Genomic DNA, 16,752 nt, shown 5'->3' with positions numbered 1-16,752 from the left:
ATCAGCTGAATATACATACAGATTATGTGAAGATGGTAAATATATACACATGCAGGAGCGAGTGTAAGTCATATGTGCAGGTTGTTTGTACATGTTTTTTGTCTCTCCAACAGTGTAGAGAAGACAACAAAAAACAGCACATATTCACATTTGATAAATCTCGCAATCAACACATTGTTGGCACTCAAATTCCATAACGTAGCAGTACACAGACCTATAGCAGATACATATAACCTATTTACTTCAGCCTAGCCTGCAGTGCATGCAGAATGCAATCCATAATGCAATATATTAACATTTCCTAATTTGGGTTGACTTCAAATCACGAATGAAATGTTAAAACTAGTTTAAAAATAACTGCTGCCCCAGATAACAAAACATGACTGTCTTATTAAAAGTATCTTTAGACCATGTGCTTGCAGAGACTCTTCCTGTGGGTATCAGGTGATTGACAGGAAGTAGAGCATAGCATAATGTGTGTAATGATGTAAAAACACTCTAAGCACAATACAACGGCACACAAACAGCCACAAACCCAAGTAGGCTTAGTGTGTGATGGATAATTAACTCCAGTGGAAGTTGTTTTTGTTACCTCTTCATACTGGGCAAGAATGAATGGCAGCACATGTAGAAAAAACAAGCTCTGCCACATCAAGATGAGTATATGTGGAACAACAGGAGAAATAAGGACAGGAGCAGCCTCTCACAAACTAAGGATCATAACAATCCAACTAGTTCTAGTTCAAGGATATAATGAAGTAAAAATGAACATGTTAAAACAATGCATATTGAACGACTACTAGACGTTAAACCCCAACATACTGAGCCAAACTGCAAAGGGTATTATCAAATAGATTAAACAAAAACATTAATACTGTAAGAGCAATGTCTATCATTTTTATTTCATTTTTTACAAACGCTCATTGGCTGATGACCTGCCTTTATCTCATAGATGTTTTTTTTATTTAAAATTATTAACAAATAGGAATTATTTTAGTCAATTACAGGTATCAGTTTGACTGTAAGCCTACATGTTATAATAGCATATAGTCCTAAACAATTAAAAATATATACATTTAAATACTGCTAAGTTTAAAAAACACAGGCAAAACTGGCTTTTTTCTGGATAATTTACAATCAATTTAAGTATAAGTAATATTCAATAGTACACTAACCTGCTTGAGTTGTAAATATATATTCCACAACGGATAAAGCAGAACAAACAACAAAGGACTACTTGAGAGATTAATATTATGACTCTGTTACGATGACTTATAAAGACATTACACAACACAACTTGGAACCAGTGCGCTGATTAAAAAACCCAACGAATAAGCATGGAAACGTATAATAGCCTGTGTTACATTGGGGAAAGCCCACGCAGGCACTGTGCATGGGGACAACACACAATGACTAATGAGTTGCATTGACCCTAACAATAAAACACCACAATCAGTACTAGGGTAAATAACATTATATGTACTTAATAAACAAGAACAAACACACAGAACAGAGAGAGGGAGAGCTTTCACTCTCCTAATACCTATTTTCAGTACTCCATGTTGAGAAGGTGTCCCAAAACCACTTTATATTTCCCACTAGATTTGAGAAATTCCACAACTCCAAGTGTTCAATTTTCTCATGTGCTCAGTTGCCCTTACTCCATCCTATCTGGGCTCAGGTCCAGTTTCTATTCCCAGGCAGTCAATTGGCTGAACCAGTCCTGAAATCCAACTTCTGTAGCCGCTAGCTAAACAAAAGAAAAACGTCCCATAGAAACACAGTATAGCTGATATAATTAGCTTTACTGGAAAACTTGCTAACTTCTTCAGCTTCTTCTAACTATGGGATCCATTCCTCTCAATGTTTCCCTTTCCCCAGAGAGTCTTGGCCATCCACTTTCACAGCGCCACTAATAATAAAAAAAATACACTTCACCTGCCAATGCTACTCTGTGCATTTGTTGGTTGGTCTATCCACCCAACAATCTGCCAATGAGATTCTTTGTTACACATTTTCATAGCACTATTGGCTGAGTTTCCATTACCTTTGTAGTTTTTTAGTCAAGGCAAAGTTTTACATTATTAATCCTAAACAAGTAGCAAAATAATTTGTATGTTGTGTTTTTGTTGAACGTTTTTAATATTATTTCATTGAACTTAAAGGTGGGGTAGGTAAGTTTGAGAAACCGGCTCGAGATACACTTTTTGTTATATTCCATGGAATGCTCTTAACATCCCGATAGCAATGAATATCTTAAGTGCTTTGACAAAAAATCCATAAAAAAATGTCATCTGTGGAAGCCGTAGTACTGTAAAAAGCCGGCCGGCTAAACGGATTGGATTGCCGCCCTGTCTGTCAGCCTTCCATCTCGTGCACGCACAAATGTATCTCATGCCCTCATTGGGCGTGCCGTAATTGGGCGTGCCGTAATTGGGCGTGCATTGCGCGTTCATGTGTGTTGGAGGAGGTGCTCTGTAAGGAAGTCTGAAGGAAGCGGCGGATTCTTTTCGGCTGTGTACTTTCAAATGTTAGTGCACTCGAGCCGGTTTCTGAAACTTACCTACCCCACCTTTAATGAACAATAGAGCCGGTAAAGGCCGCAAATAGGGCTTAGGTGTCAATTCTAACTCCTAAGAACTGTTACAGGATTTGTATTTTGAAAAGTTTTTTTTTTACTTTTTATTTTTTTTTTTTATATCATAACTTAGTACTTTTTTTGTTAACATATGTAACATTAAGCTGTCTGTGGCTCTTTCCTGCTGTAACGATGCAAATGCCCCCTCTGTGGGACTAATAAAGGTATTCTGATTCTGAATTGTTTTGTTATTAAAGTATACAATTATTCATTAATATATATATCATTAAGATAAATGTTAGAATCTTTTAATAAAATATATATCATTTATTTGTTTTGGGGCAATCACTGCCTTTATCTAAGTGACAGTGTTGAAAAGGGGACACTGGGTCCGGTCAAGCCGCAGTTGATGGACCGTCAGTTCTACCTAATATCTAATATTTAATCAGTTTTGACCAGATATTGGAATAGAAAACACAAGATGTGGCAGCATTGCATATCATCGAATACTGATATCTTATAGTTAACACATTAGAGCTCAGGCAAATTCTTTAAAAAATAATAAAAATGTCAATAGGCAGCTCATATGAATACAAAATTGAACAGATCTCCACACTCGTCTGAAGCAGCAAAGGATGCATGATGAGTGGAGGTTGTAATCTGTGTCGAACAATGATTGCTTGCATTCAGCAACATAATTCATACAGCAGGATTTCACGACTGTGTAAAGACACTTAAATGGCATCCTGCGTGTTTATGCGAGGTTTCCTGCAGAGCTGTCAGACGTGAATGTATCTCGATATTCTGTAGCAGCCAAAACACCATCTTCATATTGAAACGTTGCACATAAAATAAGATTACCCATGATTGCGCTCACATTGTGTTCAATGCAGTCACATGCTCTTCAACTCGCTGTGTAAGGTTCTCCTGCTGGCTTCAATATCGACTCCCAGTGTAGTATTGGGCCTTCAAGTCAGATTTCATGAATGTTGGCAAAATGTTGAACACTAATCTCTTTTTTAGTTTTCATCCTATTAAATCACATTCAGTTAAAAGAGTGTTCAAACTCTCCCCTAAATGTGTCACTTCAAGTTAAATGTGGCCTTCAAGGATAAATCTGGATTATTTGGTAAAAAATATAGAGGAACGGTAAAATTCATATCCCAGCTTTTCATTGTGATTTGGCTTTGACCTACTGCACTTATCAAGGTTTTACCTCCAAGTAAAGTAAGTATTCTGCATCAAACTAGTGTGTTTAATGCACATTTTGGGACTGCTCGTTCTTCTTTGGAGGTACAGTAATGTCACATCATTTAGCTGTAAACAATGTAATAATAACTGAAACAAACAAAATACCATCTTGTAATGAACTGGAATTATCCTTCAAACTGGCCACAATTCATATTTTTATAAGGACATTATTTCAAATGAGAAAAAGACAATGTTAGAATAACACTTGTAGTGCTGAAAGTACACACAAGCTGAAGAAGCAGATACTTTCTTAGCTGGAAAAACGAACTTACAAATTGGACTTATATTTTCCATATGGCCATAAACATGACTTTATGAATGAAGATGTTGCTCAGTAATCGCTAAATGTTTTCTTTTTTAAAAAGTTTTTTACATGACCTTAAAATGTGAAACATCAATATATGATCAAATGTATATCATTTACACTTGCTATTGTAGGTTTAAGTAATCCTGATTAAAATATCCTGATACTTGCTCTCACCTCCTCCATAGACTCAAGTCTTGTTCATTTTGAATAGTGTGAGTCCTGCAATCCCCTGTGAATACTATGTTGCACATTTCTGTTCAATACTTCGTCTTTTTATACTTATGCTGCTCTGAGCTTTTTTGATGTGATTAGATTTAAATGTGTTTTAATAGTTAAATAGTTCCTCTTACTGTGCACCATTTACACCAGGGCAAATTCCTCCTATGTGTAAACATATACATATACTGAAGAGCATAATACAAATGACTTTGTTAAGACTTGTGTTTTTCATATGTACAAGTAAAAGTTTGATGAGGAGTTTTGAAATCCATAATCCTTTTCAATATTAGCAGAAGTATTTTCATTCTCCTCCACTCAAACAAGTCTTTATTTTTTTTGTTATTGCACTTTCATTTATTCATGTTTCCCAAGTGGGCTTCCAGGGCTTTTAAACACACATTTGCTCTCTGTCATGGGCTAGTGATACAATGGAAATGTGTTTGAAATGGTTTATCTCCGCAGAGTTGAATATGGAGATGTGGCGGCATGCTATTGTTGTTCACACAGTTGTTTTCTGACTGGAATCAGGCTTTGACTCAGAGAGACAATCTCCTTGAAACTAAAAGATGGCAGCTCCATTTTTCCAGTCTCTTTGAGCTGTGAAAGAAAAGTGCAATCTGTTTCAGTGATTACCGGCTGACTCACAACAAACCTCCATTTTACCGGTGTCTTTTTTTCAAAATGTCTACTGGCATCTTTAAAACAGAGAAAAAGGATAAAACAAATCAGCCAAAGTCTGTTTTTCAAAGGAAACTTTCTGTATACGGTAAAGAACGGTTTAATAATGTTGACATGAGCTGCAGGAAGGATATGTTCCACAGCTGGTTAGATGCTTGTATAACCACCTGTCATGTCAGTGAAATGGCAAATCTGTGGCTTCATTCCCATGCGCATAAAAAAAAAACCGTATATGAATTTAAATTTAAAATCAATTCCATGGGTTTTGACAGCCTCCTGTTCAAACATCATGCTGACATCGTACAACCGTGTGAGTCATTGGGCTCCTAACAGAATGATTCTTCACCAATTACATTTCCTAAACCACCGAAACCCAGAATGATATATCGTATGGTTTGATGTATTCCACCATGAGAAAAACAGATATTATAATTCAGGGAAACAGCTGTTCTCACTGTAGCATTTCTTCACAGAAAGTCCCAGGTCTGTGTAGGAAAAGGAAAAGTCACTCGTCATGCTTAGGGATATTTAATTCAGCTGACTGGATGTGAAGCTTGAAAATGTGTGATTTACATATTCATTTGAATGTCACAGTGGATCTGTTTCAGTGTGATGTTGTTAGACTGCTGTGTCTCAGCATGAATGGGAATGTCAAGGCCTGTTGGAAAAAAGCACCTTCACAGAATGTGTTTCATTGCTGGCTCACTTCAGGAGCAATTCAGACTTTGTTTCTGTGGTTTGTTGTTCTTTCATCGATTGATTCATTTCAGAATGTTCTCTTGGAGGTCAGAGGTTGACACAGAATAGCACCTGAAGTGATTTAGGTTTTCACTCAAGCAGAAGTTTCCTGTCACTCAAAGTGCCAAAATTGTATCTGTTGCAATTGTGTAAGCATTACGTAACACAATAAACCTTAAAGGAATATATCCAGTGTTCAAATGCGAATGACTTCATGACTAGAGGGTCATTTGAGGTAAAACATACACCGAAAACTATAACATACATTTTCAGCCTCCTTTGGGTCATTGGTTTTACCTCACATGAACTGCCTGCGTTGGATGATTTCAGCAATAAGCTCCTAAACTTACTGTCTGCTTCCTGCTCAGAACCCTTGTAAACACTGTTAGCAAGAAGCTCATGAAGAAAGTCAAATATCCATGAAAGCTCAAGCCGCAGATATTTCTTTCAAGAGTTGGTTGAAAAGATCTTAGAGCTAAGAAGCCATTGAGTATTAGCCTTGGATGTATCGGGTAAACAAACTAACTTAACAAGTTAGGTGTTCCTGGACTTTTTGAATATGGAAATAATTTGCTAGTAGAATTACTATTACCTTAAAATATAGTAATGTTACTTTTTTTTCTTCACTGCCGATTGTTGAGTTTCAGAATCTGAGCATGAATGTATGCAATTTGTGTGTAAAGAGTAAGGAGGAATTATCTACTTAAACTAACAATATTTTGTCATTTAATCTACATTATTATGTGTTGAGGGTTGTTTTATGTTATGGGTTAAAACATGTAATTGAAAGTCTCACTCTAGTTCTCACTTTACGTCATTTCCCGCACCATTTAGATCAAGTGTCAGATAAGATATTTAAAACAATAAATGGTCATTTAATAGAAAGCTAACTAAGGGTACCCAGTGAACACTTTCATAAGGTTTGCTGCAGAGCTTAACACTGAGATCCAAGATGGCGTACCATCTTTCTAAAGGTTCTCTCTCTGAAAATAAAGTTATTCAGGCTTTCACATTATTGGGTCTAAAGCACACATGATAGGGATGTTCATAGTTACATTTTTGTATTCGCTCAGATCGTGAAACAAATAAAAAGGACATGTCAGTGTGTCTGATGGTCATGCTTTTTTTCTTTATTTTTGCCCTTTACTTCTTAATAATTATATACGCAGGAAAAAGCTCTTTGGGAACAAGTTGCCATTGCGTCTGTCGCCCAAATGCTCTTCATGACAGCTTGTCCTACATCAACACATTAATTTTATTTTATGCAATCAGTTATTTTAATTTGAGTATTTCTCTGAAAGTTTAGAAAATGTCAAAGTTGTCAAAGGACTAATTTTAACATCCATTAAAGCGACAAGATTCTGAAATGCCATGGGTTTTTGAGAAGGCAGTGGAGCCTTGTGTTGCACAGCTTCCATTATAATGACATCCAACCTTTTCACGATAATAAAATGTAGTTTCAGAATTATTTCGTTGAATGCCTGTCTGTTTTATTACCACGTAAATGATAATAATTGTGGAAACAGTGAGCCCTGCAAATTAAAACAATTACTTTGACTGTGAGAGACGTCTATAAATGAAATTGGCAAGCCGGCAGCTTTGAAGAGGTGTCAGGAAAAAGAGGATAGGAAAAAAAAGACGAAAGTAGAGCTGTTGCGCTTCCTCCATCAGGTTAAGTGCTCAAACTCCTGAAAGTCTGATTGCAAATGAGGTCTGTGCACTTCTGTGAGCTGTGTTGTGACAAGCTGTGTCTCAGCAGAGTAACACTGCTGCCTGGTGAGCCGCTCATCACAGGTGTGTTGAGCTTTAAGCAACAGCTCCCCCTTTAGAACATGGCCGGATCACATTTTTTTTTGTCATATTGAATGTAAGAGGAAGTAAGACCAATTAGAGTTACGTCTATTGAACTCCACCAGCCATTGCCTGAGGGGGAATATGGACTGTCTTTACTCTCTCCTCTTCCTCCTGAAGCAGAACAGACAGCTGTGGAGATCTGAAAGCTTCAACATATTTTTGCCGACAGTACTGCGTTAGACAGATGGGGGGCTGAGGGTCTGCAGTCCTTGCTTATTGTGTGATTTTGTTGGGGGAATATAATGTGTGTGTAGTTACTTTTAACACACACAAGTCGTACACGTGCTATATGTGACATGTACTGTATGTAGTAACGTGTGTGGTGTATTGTTCTCTACTTGTCTTTCATCCTTCTTTTATAACTAATGCTGTTGATTGTGATTTTGAGGGTGTCCATTAACATCTGGCCGGGGACAACAGCTGGAAACTTGCAATGTTGTGGGGGAGTGCATTTGACGAAGAAGTTGTTGTGCTCCCTCTCTCTGTTTCTTATCCTATATTTAATAGAACTGCTCGGGTCTTGATAGATTGAGTGGGGAAGTTCATGAGATCTTTCTAGAGGGTTATCAAGAATAACTTTTATCCAATGACCTTTTCCCTCTCGGTCTGTGTCTGTGTATTCTCTTGTTCCGATTAACCCAGCCAAATCTTTTTTCTTGTTTTGTATCTATATCTACGCCGGGATCCGGAGTCGAGGCTGATCCTCTTGCTGTAGTCCTGTGTCTTGGATCCTCTATCCTGAGTTCTGGATTAAGTCGTGGACTTCGGGTCGTGGCCGAACCTGTCTCTGCGGTCCTGCCTTGGGTCTCGCCATGCTGCTTCCCTGATGGCTTCCTCAGGATTGTAGCTGACATCCTCGTGGATTCATCTTCTTATTACAGACACATGCATTTCCTAACATTCGGTCTATATGCTGTAAAATGTATTATCTCTTCGATTTACACACGGCATCTATTGCACGTATGTCCGTCCTGGGAGAGGGATCCCTCCTCTGTTGCTCTCCCTGAGGTTTCTTCCATTTTTTCCCCTTAAACTGTGGGTTTTCTCTGGAAGTTTTTCCTTGTACGATGTGAGGGTCTAAGGATAGAGGGTGTCGTTTTTTCTCATACTGATATTCTGAACAATCTGTGCTGTTGTATTTGCTGTAAAGTGTCTCTACTGTAGGCTATTTTTATTATATGTACAGCACTTTGGCTCGACCAAAAATCGTTTATAAATGTGCTATATAAATAAAACTTGATTTGATTTGATGTTGGCTAAAGCTGCCCCATTTACTGTTTGGTGTGACAGTTGATCAATGGGGAGTGGGGACTGTCCACGACACTATAAACTTAACTAAACAAACCAGATGCCATCAGCTCTGAAATATGCAATCAAGTAAAGTAACATTTTTGATTTGGAAGAGAGTATCTTTTCACTCTATATTTATTCAAAAATATGTTATGAAGTAATCATTTTTCATTCATGTTTGTCCTTTGATAATACACTTGCCTTAGATGTTTAATTGCATTTTTCTCCTCTGAGCATGCACACATGTGCACATCAATCACAGTTTTTGATGCAGTTTAATTAAATGCCCTTGTGCTTGTAACCTGGACCATGTCTTTTCAGCAAACAGTTGTGTGGAAGTCTTTCAGAAGAGATGTCTTTTTGATGTTCTACATTTTGTTTCCATGTTTCAGGTCAAATATCTGTTCTGTGATGTATCATGTGAATTGATATACATTATTATTTTCATTAAAGAGGAGATGTTATGATCATTGTCAGGTTCATATTTGTATTTTGTGCCTCTACTGTGATATATTTCCATGCTTTAACGTTCAAAGGTTCTTTATTTTTCTCTTTTCACCCTCTGTCTGAACCCAGAGCCCAGTCTGCTCTGATTGGTTAGCTGGCCGGCTCTGTTGTGATTGGTCAACCGCTTATAGATGTCCCGCCCCTTAACCTATCACGTAAAATGTGTTGCAGCGCTAGCCAATGGAAGCACCAGTGTTACTGATGTCGCTTACAGAAGTACACAAAGGAGTCCAATTGAGGTTTTCCCTCCTTCCTCTGGAGGGAACATAGGGATTTTAGTTTTTGCAGACATGCACAAAAACCTATATAAAACACTACAAGAAAGGGAAACCCCCGAAAAGCATCATAGGGACGTTTAACATTACATGAATACAATTACATGGTAAATATTGAAGCTCTTCTCTGCACTGCATTATATGTATTTTAGACTACACATAAAGAAACTACAGTATGTTTAACCTTTAATGTTCACTTCCAACTCATTAATTTCCTCCTTAATGAGCCAAGCAAATGGTTTTTATATCCCACAAGCTGTAAACATCAAACCAGCGTTTCAGCTTCTAATATCATAGCGGTTCGTTGCAGACACAGGAGCTCCTGAGATAGTCTGTCTGCCAGCCTTTCATACCTCCTCTTATTCCCTCGGCCTCTTTGTGTCTCATTTTCTCTCCCTCATAATTCACACAAACATCTCTGAGAGTTTATCACTCTGTTTTTCATACAATATTGAAACGTAGATACCTTGACCCTGAATACCAGCGTCTCATTCAAAGTGTCAGAACGTCATTATGGGGGTTGGTATTTACAATTGATCCACTCCTGGCCCACAGTTATTGATTTATCCGTCATAGCGTCTTGTTTTACCAGTGTGCTACCTACTGTGTCTATGTTTCTTTATTTGTACCTCTTATATGAATACAGTCATATCTGCTGATGGCATACCTGCAGCAGGTGCTGTCAGTGGCAGAGGTGATGCTCTGCAGAGGGGTCACATCATGAGGCTGTAATGAGGGTAGCAGAGGTGGAGGTAAAGGTGACAGGGTGTGTGTGTGAGTGTTTGTGTGCGTGAGTATTTGTTTGTGTGTGTGTGTGTGTGTGTGTGTGTGTGTGTGTGTGTGTGTGTGTGTGTGTGTGTGTGTGTGTGTGTGTGTGTGTGTGTGTGTGTGTGTGTGTGTGTGTGTGTGTGTGAATCAGTGTCACAGAAACATGCAGTGGAGAAGGAAGCATTCCCTTCGTTTTTGAGTAAATGTATATAAGATTGAAAAACAAATACTCTGGCAAAGGTGAAGTAGTATGAGCTTACATTTACTTTGTGAGGCTGAGCAATCGTTACTGTGATTTGTTTCACCTGTCTTCTGTTACTTTGTTGTTCGTAAGTTTTTTAGTATTTAAAAGTGGCCTGTCATTGTTTCTTCTTCATGGTTGTTGTAGCACCATGGTCATGAAGGATGGGTCATGACCGAAAGAACGAGATCGCGGATACAAGCGGCCGAGATGGGTTTTCTCCGCAGGGTGGCTGGTGTCTCCCTTAGGGATAAGGTGAGAAGTTCGGTCATCAGGGAGGGACTCGGAGTTGAACCGCTCCTCCTTCGCGTCGAAAGGAGCCAGTTGAGGTGGTTCGGGCACCTAGTTAGGATGCCACCTGGGCGCCTCCCTAGGGAGGTGTTCCAGGCACGTCCAGCTGGGAAGAGACCAAGGGGTAGACCTAGGACCAGGTGGAGGGATTATATCTCTTCGCTGGCCTGGGAGCGCCTTGGGATCCCCCAGTCAGAGCTGGTTGATGTCGCCAGGGAAAAGAAAGTTTGGGGCTCTCTGCTGGAACTGATACCCCCGCGACCCGACCACGGATTTGCGGGAGAAGATGGATGGATGGATGGTTGTTGTAGCGGACCAGACATGTCACCTGCTTTGAAACAAAACTGATCAAGCAGCATTTTGGTGTTACAGCCATCAAGGCTTAGCTAATGCAAGCTGTACCTCAAATTGTACTTATGTACATTCAGTGGTGGATATAAGTACATTAACTCTGCTCTGATTGGTCATCAATAATTACAATACAGTAATATAATATGTATGATTCTTAAATGGGCGATACTACATAATGACAACCTAACTTTTGGTACTATAGAAAAAGTGTAATGCTTATACTTTTGCTTGAGTACACTTTTGAATACAGATCTTTTACTTGTATCTTGTTTTTTAACACTGTAATGTTGCTACTTTTTCTTAGGTAAAAGATCTGAGTACTTCTTCCAAAACTGAGTACAATACTGAAGTATATCCTGACTTTCCACCACTACAAAACAGGAAATCAGAGCTTTTTAAATGAGTAATCTCTATCCTGAAAGCTGAGGACAGTGTCATGGCATCGGTCTTCTCATTCATTATTTTCCCACTCTGTGTTCTCATGATTCCAGCTCCTGACTAGCCGACCTTGTATTTGTATTTGTGAGCATGCTGTTTTCTCACCCTTTGTTGCATGTGAATGCTCACCGGCAAAGTCAGCGCTGAACCTTTCTCCGAGCGCACAACCCCTTCAGAGGAGCCTTAGGCAGGCAGAAACGGGCCTTCTCTTTATACTGAAAGCTTCTCACCAGTGTATCACTCATAGATATTTGATGAGTTGACTTCGAAAGAGCATTTTCTTTGGTTTGGCTTTCATTCTTTGATGCTTGTGTGTGTTTTTGACCCGGAGGTGTTGGGTCTGGGGAAAGTGAGATCTGAACAGGAAGCAGAGCTAACACATCAGAAGCTATAATTGGAAATGTAGCTGAAAAAGTGTCTGAAAAAAACCGAAGGATTAATGGATAATACAAAAGATAATTAATAGAGATAATAATAATAATATTTGTTATAATAATAATAACTTGGGGGCTCCTGGTACATTTCTCCATATGTTCTGGGAATGCCCGCCTGTTGCTCGCTTTTGGAACGGGGTCTCCTCTAAGTTGTCCGACATATTTTCTTTGACTGTACCTGTTTCTCTTTTGAATGACTTATCTCAGCTGCCGGCTACTGGGCACCAGAAAAGACCTCTCTATGCTCGCCTTACGGCTGCCAATAAATTGGTTTCTATGGAAACAACCCGACAAGCTCTCAGTGACCTGCTGGTTACTAACGATTTTTGACGTACTCTACATGGAACTGTCCACTGCACGCGTGATTTGAGTTAAGGAGTCCAATATCGGTTTATGGGTGTCGACAGCTGAACAATTGAAGGAGCGGATGTAGCTATCTTAACTGATATAGTTGTTTGTAGTGATTGGTCCTGAGAGGTCCTGGGATTGGGGGTAAGAGGGTTTATTTATTTGTATTTTATGTATCCCTTAGTTTTGTCCTCTTGTCTGATTGTTGTTATTGTTTGTTTTTTCTGTATTTTTTGTAATTTGTGTTGTGATTGTACATTGTATTTTACTAAATGTGTGTGAATAAAAACATTTGATCAAAATAATAATAACTAAAAACATTAATAAATAAATACATAAAGAAAGAAAATAGAAAAATAATGGGAAAAAGACAGCTTTATATAAAAACACGCTCAAACTGCTTCGCTTTGCTATACTAGACATTGTTTTCATTTTGTTTATCAAAAGCCTTTTTGTGGATGAATACTAGATAAAGAAAGTGTCTAGGTTATTGCAAACTACCAAGGACACACTTTGAGTTTTATTCCACAAATGTATTTCCAAGCTTTATTCCACTGAGCATTTGAAAGAGTATATGGTGCGTGTTGCCTCCTACTCACCTCATCTGCCTCTATTTATGTAGTGACGGATGTATTTTCTTATCTGTTGAAGCCGCGTCCTTCATATGTGAAATGTATAACACTGTAGAATCCAACACAAAACAGAGCATCCTGCCTATTCTGCACACCTTTATCATTTGCTACCAGTCAAGGGACTCGCTGTTTGTCTCAATAAAAAAATTAAAAAAGTCCTTTTCAGTACGGCAACATTTATCGTACAGTAATGGATTGTGGGTTTAGGCTGACAAGGACGGAGCTGAAATCACCTTTAAAGCCGAAAAGAATCCTCTGAGCTAATTTGAATTTAATGTGCCGAGACACGCTATGCAAAAAATCTAGGTGAAGTGGGAATGGTGCAGATATTCTTTAGATGAGTGATAAACCTTAATAGCATTGTTTGTCATTGTATTCTTAAAGTGCACCCACTGGCATTAAGACATGTTTAGCCTGTGGGAAAACTACTTGAACGGCTGCCTGGGCATATGACATTGTACATATGAATGCACAGGCATACCAGATATTAACACCTGCAGCTTTTTTATCACCATCTGCAAACAAGATTTACTTTGCACAGATGTTTAAATAAGTCTATGGTGGTACTTAAAGAAATACTAAGCAATCAATACATGTGTGCAGTTTTAAGAAAGTAAAAAAAGTTCTCCAGTCATAGCTTCTGGAAAGGTATTCAAAACAGCAAACTCTCTGATGTTTGACATGTCTATAAAGTAGAAAGCTAAATTCCTAATAAATCACAGAATAAAAGAACAACACGAAAAGCTACAGGGTGCGGTTTATTTCTGTGCGTTCTCCAGAGAGAAATAACGATCCACCTCTTTCCTTCTCCACCTCCTCTTAATTGTCTTTCAAGTCCTTCTTTAGAGATCTCAAAGCCAGGCGAACGGATTAACAGAGGAATTATTGACTAGCTTTACTTTGAGGGGGAAACCATGGAGCCGTCTATTTGTCTCTGGCTCTGTTTTATCAAGTGCAAAAGTCCAGCAATGACTTTTCTTCCAACTTTAGGGAGATCAGAAAAGTAGGCTTCTGTAATCCTTGGTATTGTGCAATGGAAGCGGTGTCTCGTTATATTCACACCAGCTTACATTAGAATTCACCGCTCATTTTTATGGAGGCCAGAGGGATCAATCCAATGTGAAAGCCTCAGCACGGAAGATCTCGGTCAGTATCGGCGTTATTTAGCTGTCATGTGCTACATTTAATTAACCGGCAGTGTGTCAGTTCCTGAGAGTCGAACAGCATCTGGTCATGTCAGTAGTGCTGCTAATGGTGTTCAATTTCAACTTTTCCATTACTTTATTGTACTATTCCTCCTCTATTTCAAATGTAACCTCTTTGTTTTCACTAGTTATCTAAAGGTAACTCTATTCCCTTACAGATACAAAAAAAGAAGGTTATTGTTGTATTTCTAAAAATTGGGGAGCAGGATTAAAATGGTGGTTAAAAACAAAAAAACAAGTGTATTTTGTTTGTTGTAAAAGGATCAGATTGTATTTCTTCTTTGTAAGCTGTATTGTATAGGCTAATACTTTAAGTGTGGATCTTTACAAGGCAAGGCAAGGCAAGTTTATTTATATAGCACTTTTCAACACAAGGCAATTCAAAGTGCTTTACACATAATTTTCTTTATGGTTTTCACCTTCTCTGGTTAATTTGTTCCTTTTTTTTATTCAGTTGGTGAACCTATGTTCATACAATTGTGTATGTGAGTTTAACTGTTTGTATTAAAATAAAATAGAGCTTTTTCTGTATTAACTTTTGTATGTGCTCATGTGTTTCATTGTTGGTATATAGGCTACTGTGTTTTCTACAAATAAAGTCTCTGAGCAAAGGACACATTTCTACTAAATATCCTTCTTTTTTATTTTCTAAGGTTACATTGTTGTGTTGTCTTATGTCATATGGGACTCTAGTAGTCTGATTTCCAGGTTCATATATGTATTTTGTGCTTCCACTGGGACATGTTTACATGCTTTAATGTTCAAAATCTCTTTTTTTCTCATACTGGCCGGCTCTGTCGTAATTGTTCACATACAATGGAACCTACCACCTGTGAGTTTGTGTGCCGTCACCAACAGCACCTCCATCTACTGTCACTTGCGACAACATTGCTCATGGCAAGGAAAATCGAGGTGGCCACAAGGGAGCAGAGCGACAGTGTGGAATGGCACCGCAAAAGTTGTGGATGCTAACTAACTTATCTTGCATTGATCTGTTCATCTGTTACATAAACTAGCATTACTTAAATATGCAGAGACTAATTGAAATGTTTAAATATGTATTTTCTTCCCCGATATAACATCAACCTATGTTTTGTAAAAGTTTATTAAATGAATCTGTAAAATGTTATCATATTGTTATTTTTGTGAGCATTTGTTTTGAGGTTATAATTCATTATTATCAAGATGCTGATTAGACAGCATGATTATTGCACAGGTGTGCCTTAGGCTGGCCACAATAAAAGGCCACTCTGAAACGTGCAGTTTTGCTTTATTGGGGGGTCTGGGGGGGGTCCGAAAACCAGGCAGTATCTGGTGTGAGGGTTAGGGTTAGGGTAATGTTGTGAATCGAGTGGCCTGTGTTCGTCGTCCATAACATACGCCTGCCCATACCATAACCCCACCACGGGCCACTCGATTCACAACATTACCCTAACCCTACCCCTCACACCAGATACTGACTGGTTTTCAGACCCCCCCCAGACCCCCCCAAATAAAGCAAAAATGCACGTTTCAGAGTGGCCTTTTATTGTGGCCAGCCTAAGGCACACCTGTGCAATAATCATGGTGTCTAATCAGCATCTTGATATGCCACACCTGTGAGGTGGGATGGATTATCTCGACAAAGGAGAAGTGCTCACTATCACAGATTTTTTCAGATTTGTGAACAATATTTGAGAGAAATGGTTATTTTGTGTATATAGAAAATGTTTTAGATCTTTGAGTTCATCTCAGGAAAAATGGGAGCAAAAACAAAAGTGTTGCGTTTATATTTCTGTTCAGTGTAGTATGGTAGAACTGCTTTTTGCAATGAAATACACAATTGGTTTGGGAGCAAGAAATCTTATGACTTCTAACATCCCTCAGATGTAGGCCCACTGACAGGTGCATGAGGAACAGCAGCAGCTCATCTATTGTTGGAAGTTTCTGTGAAAACAAATAAGTGTTAGGCATACTGTAGATACTGTTATAGGGGAGACCGGGTACAGTTGTAACACATTTTCCTGGGGTTTGTTGTTCTCTCTGCGTGTGTGTGTGTGTGTGTGTGTGTGTGTGTGTGTGTGTGTGTGTGTGTGTGTGTGTGTGTGTGTGTGTGTGTGTGTGTGTGTGTGTGTGTGTGTGTGTGTGTGTGTGTGATGTGATGCACTTGTTAAACGGTGGTATAGTGCGCAGCGTGCATAATTATTAATATACATCCATGCTTGTATGCTGCATACCGTTGTTGTTGGTTGAGAGGAATCCGAGCTGCTGGCAGAGGATGCCTTGGCGTTGCAACTCCCTCCTGGCTGGTCTACCTGCATGTGCCATCCGACCTCTGCAGCTCATCCAGAATGCAGCGGCTCGTCTG

This window comes from Gymnodraco acuticeps, unplaced genomic scaffold, assembly GCF_902827175.1.
Source record: "Gymnodraco acuticeps unplaced genomic scaffold, fGymAcu1.1, whole genome shotgun sequence".
Taxonomy (NCBI): Eukaryota; Metazoa; Chordata; class Actinopteri; order Perciformes; family Bathydraconidae; genus Gymnodraco; species Gymnodraco acuticeps.
Note: the sequence above shows the minus strand (reverse complement) of the source record.